This window comes from Drosophila pseudoobscura, chromosome X, assembly GCF_009870125.1.
Source record: "Drosophila pseudoobscura strain MV-25-SWS-2005 chromosome X, UCI_Dpse_MV25, whole genome shotgun sequence".
In the NCBI taxonomy this organism is placed as follows: Eukaryota; Metazoa; Arthropoda; class Insecta; order Diptera; family Drosophilidae; genus Drosophila; species Drosophila pseudoobscura.
The window spans coordinates 51372265-51382918 of NC_046683.1; positions in this window are offsets into that span (position 1 = coordinate 51372265).

Here is a 10654-nt window from a genome sequence, read left to right on the forward strand (position 1 = left end):
CCCCCTCTGCTAGTCTCTAGAGAATACCCACTCCTTGCTGTGGCAGCGGAAACGGATGCATAGCCAAAGCCAAAGCCAAAGCCAAAAGCTAAAGTTGTTTGTATTTTAAATTGGCAGCGCGCTTTTGCACATCCGTTAGCGAGATGCAAGATTAGAGAGGGGGGCGGGGGGCATGGGGAGGGGACAGCCCGCTTACGGGCCAATAATTGATTGCCTAACCGATTGGCTCCACCGGCAGCCGCATCCAGGGGCAGCTTCAGAGCGAAATGCGCAAGTAACAGCAGGCAGCATGCAGCAGGTGGAAGCAGGCTACTCCCCCCTCCCCTCTGCCATCCTTATGGGTATCATCAATAGCACAGATGAGATTTTGCTGGCAACGCCCCGCCCCCCTCCCCGGTGCCCCCGTCCCGAAATGTTTGCGTATTAAATTTGCATGGAAATCTGTCTATATTGACCGAGAATGGGCCAATGCAAATGTTTGCCAGGCCAAATGAATGGACAGTGTACACTGTTCATGCAACATGCTGCAAGGGAGACAGATCTCTCGGGGGCATTGCACCCCCAGCTGATGGGCCGTTGGGCAATGCTCTTTGGGCATTTTTAATACGCGTTTGCTGCCGTTCGACGTTCGAGGTTCGAGGTTCGACGTTTGCCATTCGGACGTTTGCATTTGCCAAATGTTATCAGTGTGTGTGGAATGGCTTCGACAACATCATCGTCATCCAGCAGCAGTCCAATGGCCTCTGTCTCTGGCTCTGTCGCTGCCTCTGCCTCCTCCTGTGCCTCCGCCTCCGCCTCTGCCTCCTCCTCTGCCTCCTCCTCCGCCTCCTCCCCTGCCTCTGTCTCTCTCTCTCTCTCGGCTGTTATCGATGCGTTTTGCTATCAGCGGCACATACGGCCGTACAGTTGTGTGGCAGGCCCCAGGGCGTGTCTGTGCCTTTGCACTTAGAACGGGCCCTGGAGCGGGCCCTGGCGCGGGGTTGGGGCAAAAGCAAACACTTTACTTGAGCAACATTTGTTGCAAGCTCACTTTTCGTTTCTTTTTCTGCCCCCCAACCGCCCCCCTGCTGTCCGCAAACAGTAGTGACACACGAGAGAGCCAGTCGTCCGTCATCAAGCCTCAGACATTGCACAAACAGTTGCCAAATTGATTATTTGCCTGCTGCAAATTAAAATTAAGTCATTAAGTCTGTCAAATGGAGAGCCGTCGTTGCATTATCGGCAAATATAAATTACGCTTTGGCCTTGCATTTTGCAGCTGCCTTCCAAACAATAGAATCCGACGACAGATAGATTTCAAGATGACTTCCTCATTGACCCCACAATTTGAACCCCCAACACGTGCTTATCAATTGCCTGCCCTCCCCCCCCCTCTCCACCCCCCCTCTGTGTGTGTGGCAGTGACACATTTAAGAAAAACAAAATGCATTCAACATTTATTCATTCTTTTTTTTTGTTGTTGTTTTAATTTTCTATATATTTTAATTGATGACTTAATGGACTGCAAAGACTCGAAACAATTGCAATGCCAATCATTATAATAAAATCAACAATGAGGCAGCCAGCAGTACCCCCAGTCCCCCTCCCCCTCCCCCACCCCCCTGGCAGTCAGCCACTGATAAGCGCACTCTTGATAGCCGAAGGAAAGGCGCTCAGAGATCCACAGAAATGCAATGCACAAGTCTAAAAGGGAAGGATTTTATTCTGGTTTTGGGTTACAGGCGGGACTAGGCCAAGGGAAACCCCCATTAGATCATCGATGGAGCGCTCCTTTTTCGTGGGTTTTCCGCCTTCTTTTCGCCTATTTATTCCCCGATTTTTACCTCTATTTTCATGGGGTTTGAATGACTTCCACAGAGCCTCCTTTTCGGAATGCTCCTCCATCAGAATCCCCGATTTATTCATCTACTTTCATGGGTTTTAAATGCTTTCTAGAGAGCCTTCTTTTCCCCCATTATATCCCCGATTTATTCCTCTATTTCCATGGTTTTTTATAGAGCTTTCTCTTCGGATTGCTAATCCCTTAGAATCTCTTATTTATTCCTCCATTTCCATGGTTTTTGTATGCCTTCTAGAGAACTTCCTTTCCCGATTGCTCCTCCATTAGAAACCCCAATATATTCCTCTATTTTCATGGTTTTTGTATGCCTTCTAGAGAGCCATCTTTTCCTCCATTATATACCCGATTTATTCCTCTATTTTCGTGGGTTTTAAATGCTTTCTAGATAGCCTTCTTTTCCCCAAGATATTCCTCTATTTTCGTGGGTTTTAAATGCTTTCTAGAGAGCCTTCTTTTCCCCTATTTATTCCTCCATTTCCATGGTTTTTGAATGCTTTTTGAGAGCCTTCTTTTCGGATTGCTCCTCCATTAGAATCCCCAATATATTCCTCTATTTCCCTGTTTTTTAAATGCCTTCTAGAGGACCTTCTTTTCCTTCCTTAGTGTCCCTAATATATTCCCAGATTTCCCTTCAATTTGTAGCATTTTTGGATGGCTCTTCCTTCCTTTGGCCTTCATTTGTTCCATGTTTTCTTTGATTTCTTTCTTTCCATCAAAACCGAAAGTAACCAGCACTCCACATGGTCCTCCTCAAACCTCCCCCCCCCCCCCCCTCTCTCTAGCTGGGGTTTCCAAGGGAAATTTGCTCGAAATTTAGCGTGAAAAACCACAGGCAAATATGCATGCAATGAGCAATTAAATTGTGCGTATGCAGAAGCTTCATATTTATAAGGCCCCCCCCACACCACACCCCCCTTCAGGGGCTGAACAAGAAAAACATGGAGCCCAGTCGCACGATGAGTGATGAACAGACGGAAGTGTGGGGGGGAGGGGGATGGGAAGTGGACACTGGACATCCGCCCCCGACCCGACCCCTTGGCCAGGAAGAGACAGAGGTGCAAGGGTGAAATTCAATTACATGTTTGTGGCATGCCGCAATGCTCAATAATGCAGTTAATATTGACAGCAGCTCTGGGCGGAGAGAGCGATAGAGAGAGAGTGAGTGAGAGAGAGAATGTCTCTCTCGGTCTCCCTCGTTCCCTCGACCAAACACACGGTCTGCTGCATCTAATTCAATTTTGCGAAAACCCCAAAATTCTGTTGACGCAACTGCGTTGATGCCCCGCTCCCCACCCCCACCCCCCCTCCTGTGAAAGGGTTGCCCCTGGGCCAGGATCAGTGGCAGCCACGCACACAGCAGATTACAGGGGGGGGATTGGAAGGAGCAACAAAGTGTTTATAAGTTTTTGGTTGTTGTTTCTGTGTCTGCCAAGGGGGGGACCAGCAGAGAGGGGGGGTGCTCCGTGTGTCCCGTGTCCAGGCTGTGGTCCGAAATGGAATTTTGTTAGCTAATTGAATTTCGAGTTGCAACTCATTTGCCCATGCGGCCGGGGCGCGGGGTGCGGGGGGTACGCGGGGTGCGCGGGGTGCGCGGGGTGGCACAGCACATTGATTGCCGTGCGGCTGTTGTTGTTGTTGTTGGTTTGGCTTTTGGCCATTTAATTGCTGTTTTAATTTTGGCCAAAACAACATCAGAAACAGCAGCCGTAGGCCATAAGAAATCGCCTTTTTTTTGTTTGGGGACAAAGAGTTTTTTTGTGCGTTGTTTTTGCTATCGAGAAAATACAACAAAAACAAAAACAAAACAAAAACAGTCGGATAATGTTGATTAATGCAACAAAAACGCCCACAGGGCAAAAAAAAAGTTCAAGTCGAATTTTGGGAGAATCGAAGGAAGAAACACCCCGCGACACAGGAAATTCCGATTAAAAGACATTCTGTTTGGCCTTAAGGTTTAAAGATTTAATGTTCAAAGAAGGTCGGCATTTTCTTTATGTTTTCGAAGAAAAAGGCGATCTATTATCCATCCACATTATTCCACAACAACAGGGACCGCAAAATGTGCCTAAATAAATTATTCTGATGGAAGTACGAGCCTGCTACGGCACCAAAATTTATATTTTAATTCATTTAATTTTTAGAAATATCAGAAAAAAAAAACAAAAACATCTGTTTCCCAATTTTTATTGAAAAAATCAAAAATAACAATTATTTCTGATTTTCTTTTTCTTAATAAATGGGAAATAACAGCTATAATTTTTTATTTTTTCAATTATTAAAGGCTTTGTAAAATAATAATACAATTTTTTGTTTGCTGATTTTTAATTATTTCAATAGAAATGAAATTTAAGAATTTTATATTATTTTTATTTTATTTTAGTTAAAAAATTTAAAATAAAATTCAAACTTACTATAGTAACAGTCCCGCATAATAAAAAAGAAAAAAAAAATAAATTAAAACAAAACTCAACATATTCAAAATATATAATATAATACAAAATACATATGTAGTACATAGTATATAATAAGCTCACTACCAACCAATGGCTCACTCGCTTTCCGATTCCAAGCCTTTTTGTTATAATATATGTACATATGTAAGATAATATATAATAAAATAATATAATAATAATAATAAATATAATATACTATAGCAGGGACCGTAACGATTATAATTTGTATAGAAAAATTTAAGAAATAAGATTTATTTGTCTAATTTATAGTTTTAAATTTTTTTTAATTATTAAAATTAATTTAAATGGTAGAAATTGAATCTAAAGTATATGTAAATAAATTAAATATATATAATATAAGACATTTTTTCTGGATATATTTCTGTATATCAGAACCTTTCAGTTTTCTTCTTTTTATACCCGATACTCAAAATGAGTATTGGGGTATATTAGATTTGTGGTGAAAGTAGATGTGTGTAACGTCCAGAAGGAATCGTTTCCGACCCCATAAAGTATATATATTCTTGATCAGCATCAATAGCCGAGTCGATTGAGCCATGTCTGTCTGTCCGTCTGTCCGTCCGTCCGTCTGTCCGTCTGTCCGTCCGTCCGTCTGTCCGTCTGTCCGTCTGTCCGTCTGTCCGTCTGTCCGTCCCCTTCAGCGCCTAATGCTCAAAGACTATAAGAGCTAGAGCAACGATGTTTTGGATCCAGACTTCTGTGATATGTCACTGCTCCAAAAATATTTCAAGACTTTGCCCCGCCCACTTCCGCCCCCACAAAGGGCGAAAATCTGTGGCATCCACAATTTCGACAATACGAGAAAACTAAAAACGCAGAATCGTAGAAGATGACTATATCTTCAAGAGTGCAAAATCTGAACCAGATCGTATAATTATTACAGCCAGAATCACGAAAACAATTTCACTCTTTCTCGCTCTGTCTCACTCTAACACACAGGTTTCATGGTCGGTTTTGCCAATTGCAAAATATGAGTTCAAGGATCTCAGAACCCATAAAAGCTAGAGCAACCAAATTTGGTATCCACACTCCTGTGATATCGGACCTTGACCGTTTCCTGTCCAAATTTCGCCACACCCCCTTCCGCCCCCGCACAGGACGAAAATCTGGGGCAACCACAAATCTCAGAGACTATTAAGGCTAGAGTAACCAAATTTGGTACACACACTCCTTTAAGATGTCACTATAAAACGTATATCTCAGAATTTCGCCCCACCCCCATCCGCCCCCACAAAGGACGAAAATCTGTTGCATCCACAATATTGCAGATTTGAGAAAACTAAAAACGCAGAATCATAGATAATGACCATATATATTAGATTGCTGAATCTGGATCAGATCAGATCATTTTTACAGCCAAAAGGAACAAATCAATTTGCAGTGGCTACGCAGCGCCCGACGTCACGCTCAGGCTGATTTTTTATCTCTCTCGCACACACTCTTTGTCGTGTCGCTTAATATTAGCGCCATCTGCCGGAGGAGAGCCATACTGACTTAGTATCGGGTATAACTGTAGAGTTGCGGTGTCCGCAGCAACTCACAACGTTCCCCCTCGTTTTTTAATGCATTTCCAACACGACTTTCATAAAAAAAAATTCTATGCGATAAATTAATCAATTTTCCATAAGATTGTCTAATTTTTATAAGCCTGCATTATTTTTAACCATTTTGTTTTAAGGATTAATGATCTCTGCAAGTAAATATTTATTTTTAAATCCAAAAATTGAGTAAAAAAAATCTATAAAATATATGCATAAATCTTAGCCTATAATCTATAAATATACTCAAGTAAATTCTGTGGCCCAACGACAGATGACCAAATAATTATATACATATGTATATTGTATATAAACGGAAACTTGATGGATTTCAGAGGAAGTAGCAGCCAGAGGCGATAGCTTTCGGATTGGTACGTGTTTTTTTCTTTATATATCCGCTCATGGGCGGGATTTCTTAGAAACTTGCAAACAAATACATATCTCTCTCAAGACTTACATATTCGTAATGCATATAGCATTCAGCCAAAGGGTATTCCGTATTGTATTTTGTGGTGGATCTTTTGGGTGGAAACGAATGGAAACGAAGAAACTACGCAGGAAAGTGGCGCCCCCCTGTCCAGTGCGTTCCGTTCGTTCCTTGGCTTACTGAAAAGAGAGAGAGGGAGATGGAGAGAGTATTAATTGCTGAGCGTAGAGAGAGGCCAGCAGCAGGCAATGCGTGAGACGAGAGAGAGAGAATGAAGATCAAGCGATAAGACTGCAGCGAAAAACAAATGCAAGAACCGGTCGCCCCGTTATCTCTCTCTAAACATCCATGGATTCCGATTCCGATTTCGATTCCCCCCAAAAGCAGGAAATCTTCGCCCAAAGAAAACCAACAAAACTTAATCCTAGGCAGCACAAAAGCTAAAACGAAAAAAGGGATCAAAAAAAAATTAAAGAAAAAAATATAAAAGCAGGGGGGAAAAAAATGAGAAAAAAAATTGATTTAAATACGCGTGACATGCGCCTGACTTTTGCACTCTGCGCGCACGCTGTCGCGTTAAACAAAAAAAAAAACTTGAATAAAAATAAAAATGAATAATAAAATAGGGAAAACCGCAAGCAACTGCCAGCGGGACCTCCCTCCCTCCCGCTGCTGCTGCCACGCCCCCTTTTGTGCCAGTACGCTCCTACACACTCCCCACACGCCCCGGAGCTTAGCAGAGCTTTGGTTTTTTTTTTTTTTTGGGCACAAACCACAACAACCCCACACACTGGCGGTGCTGTGTGCCCCGCATCGTGTGATTATTTTTGAGTTTTTTTTTTTTGTTTTTCTTATATTTTATATATATATTGTTTATTGTTTTTTTTGTTTTTTGTTTTTTGCCTCGGCAACAGCCGCATGATTCATGCTGTGATTTCCTGCACAAAACAAAAATCGCGCTTGCCTTCAGACGCGGGATTCAGCCGCAGCCTCAGACTCGGAGGCAGCCACAGATTTAGCTTTGGCTTTGGCCAAACAGCCAACAACAAACAACAAACAACAAAATTGACGTGACTATGACATGACGCGTTGATATACCCTGCCATCGAGGGAGGGTATTCCGATCACTAAGAGATCTTGGAAAGTACCAAAAAAAAAACTCCACATCGAATGAGTTGGGGGACTTGGGGGACTCATAGCTACTGATTTCCGAAAAGAAACCCACCAAACGATGCCTTGGGGATTGGGTTTTCTGGTGAAATCGTTCTTAATATCTTCAAAGGGGTTTTACGACTCTTTTGGCGATCTTTAACTCCAGCAAAAACATCATAATTCACGCCAAAAAGTCCTCCCTTTGATTTTCCCACATCCATTAATGGTATATTTCATTTAAACCCAAATATATCCACCAAAAGTGAACGATTTCCATAGAGAACCCCACCAAAAGATGCCTTGGGGAGACCTTTAATTCGACCTTAAAGGTACTCCCCTGCTTCTCCCATATATCTCCCATCAGTTTCTCTAGATCTAGTGGGTAGTGTATCACAGATGGTCGTTGTGGCCCCTAGTCTGAGATGTTTGCCCGCTTGGGCATTATTATTTGCAATTGCCATAGCAGTTTGGAGCTGTGGAGCTGAAGCCTGGCTGGCTTTGCCCCTCGTTCTAGTTGCTATTGCTGCTGCTGATTGCCATTGTCTGCCGAAAAAGCAGGCTCCAACAGCAACAACAACAACAACAAAATAAGGAAAAATAAATGTATAAAAATGTCCAGCAATCGTTCGCTCCACGTCCACGTCTCCAGCTTCAGCTCGGGCTCCAGCTCTGTCTCCAGCGCTGCCTCTGCCTCTGCCTCTGTCTCTGCCTCTATCCCCAGCTCTGCCCCTGCCTCCCTCTCCAGCTCTGCCTCTGCCTCGATCCCCAGCTCTGTCTCCAGCTCTGCCTCTATCCCCAGCTCTGCCTCTGCCCCTGCCTCCCTCTCCAGCTCTACCTCTGCCTCTAGCCCCAGCTCTGCCCCAGCCTCCCTCTCCAGCTCTGCCTCTATCCCCAGCTCTACCTCTGTCTCTGCCTCTGTCTCTGTTGATTGTGTTGCTTGCTGCTCGCTTTGATTGAAGCCTTTCACTCCATGCAAGGCAATTGTCGTTGCTGTGATTGTGATTGTTGCCTGTTGCCCGTTGCCTGTTTTCTTGCTATTCGTTTTTGTAGTTTTATTATTGAAATTACTAGCAAAAGCAGCAATGCAAGGCAGAAAATGCCACCAGCATCAGTCACTTCTTTTCGGCCACTAAACATAACTTAATGTCTATGAAACAATTAACAAACAACAAAAACAGACTTGAAATTGATGTCAATATAAATGGCATAGCCTTCCACTATAGTATTTCCACTCTTTTCCATTGATACGATCCCATCCGATGCGATCCCATCCGTTGAAGAGCGGTATTGATGACGCTGATTGCTGACTTGGCCGACACGTTGCTGGTCTTTGACGTTGCTGTTGCTGTTGCTGTTGCAGAAATGATTGCAACAGCAGGAAAAACCTTTCATAAAAACAATGCCAAATGCTGACAACGAATCAATGTAAGTACCAGACTCCGAGACCAACTCCAAGTGGAGACTCCGGCAACGAAAACAACAGCAAAAAAAAAGCCAACCGACGGCACATTAAACATGCATCCTGTCTGTTGTTGGCCCAAGGTTGCCTCTTGCCTGTTGCCTGCTCGAGTCGTATCTGAGGCACAGTCGGCAGTCGCCAGTGCCTTGGCTCTATGGGATGTTGCTGCCACCAACGCCGACGCGAAGAAGCAGGTGTTACCAACAATTACTTTGCACACGGCTGTGGCTCTGTGGCTCTGTGGCTCTGTGGCTCTGCGGCTCTGCGGCTCTCTGGCTGCTCTGCTCCCTCGCTGAAGATGAAGACAAAACACAGGAACAACAAAAACTAGTTGCCGCTGCTGCCGCCAGTTGTTGTTTACAACTAGACAATGTACTATCCCCAAACCCTGCCCCCAAACAGCCCCAACAGCAGCTCCCCCTCTGTCTCTGTCTCCCTCTCTGGCGGATGCTGGCGCATATTAAGCGCAAACTATTAAAAATAAATCATGACACAGTATCAAGATCAACGACGGACTCTCGAGTCTCGAGACTCTGGGACTCTGGGGCTCTGGGGATGTTGCATGGCAGAAACAAGCGCCGTGCGGCGGCTTTTTGCATGCTGACCGACCATTGGATTGGCGACCAGTAGGAGGTTGGCCAATAATGTCATTGCTGCCGCTGGACTATGTGGAGCAGTTGTTAAAAGGACAAACAAAGGGACAAATGATGGCTCCCTGCTCCCCTGCCACTGCAACATGTGGCAGCCCGAGATTATGGCCCTTCCTTCGGGCCTTCGATCTGATAGATGCAACTGTTTTGTGGCACGGATATTAGTGTCGCATTGAACAGTTTTTGGCTGGCAGCAACATTCTGTTGCATATCCGGCTGCAGGAATCAACGTTTACTTATTGCCACAGCCGTTGCCACAGCCGTTGCTGCTGCCTGCCACATGCAACAAGCAAGACAACAAAAAGAATTTATGGTTTCCCTATTACGGCTTTGACATGTATTGGTAGAATTATTTTTAGATTTATTGATTACGCGTCGCGTCGGTCGTCGGAGCCAGAGCCACTCCTGCCACTGCCACTGCCACTGCCACTGCCTTTGTTGCTGCTGCCTGTAATCGCTTTGGCTCTATTAAAAACAACAAAACGTTTATGCCCCCCCCACTCCCCCCACTCCCTGCCTGTGGCGCTCTCTCGGACGGATGTGTGGGCAAAAGCCTGGACTTTGTGGCTGCTTCACGCAGATGCGTGGCTCGCTACTGTTGCTGCCACTTACATGTGCCTCCCGACTGCCACCCGACTGCCTCCCGACTGCCTGACAGGCGTTTAATATAAGGAAAATGCTGATCGGGGAGGCGCCCTAATGGGGTCTCCGTCTCCATCTCTGGGCAAAAACCGGCTACGCCAAAAGATACTCTCGCATTAGCGCTGGCGTTTCTGTCTCTCTGTCTGTCCTTTGCAAACATTTTACGATCTCAATTAAATGTCAAATGGAAATGCCAGCAAAAATTGCTATTTATGCGACGAACAGCAACATGCCCCTGCCCCTCTGCCCCCTCCCCCCGTGCCCACTGCAAAACGAATCAACGATAATTTCTAGGGAAATAAAATCAAATAGAAATCCAAAACAAGCAACAGATAGACCTGCAGCTTGGAGTGGTCTCGCGGGTCTCTGCCTCTCTCTGTGGCAAGCCGCCGCCACGTTTAATATCACATTTTGATCATGACAATTTCTTTGCCATGTTTATGCAACGTTGCCTGCATTCAATTGACAATCT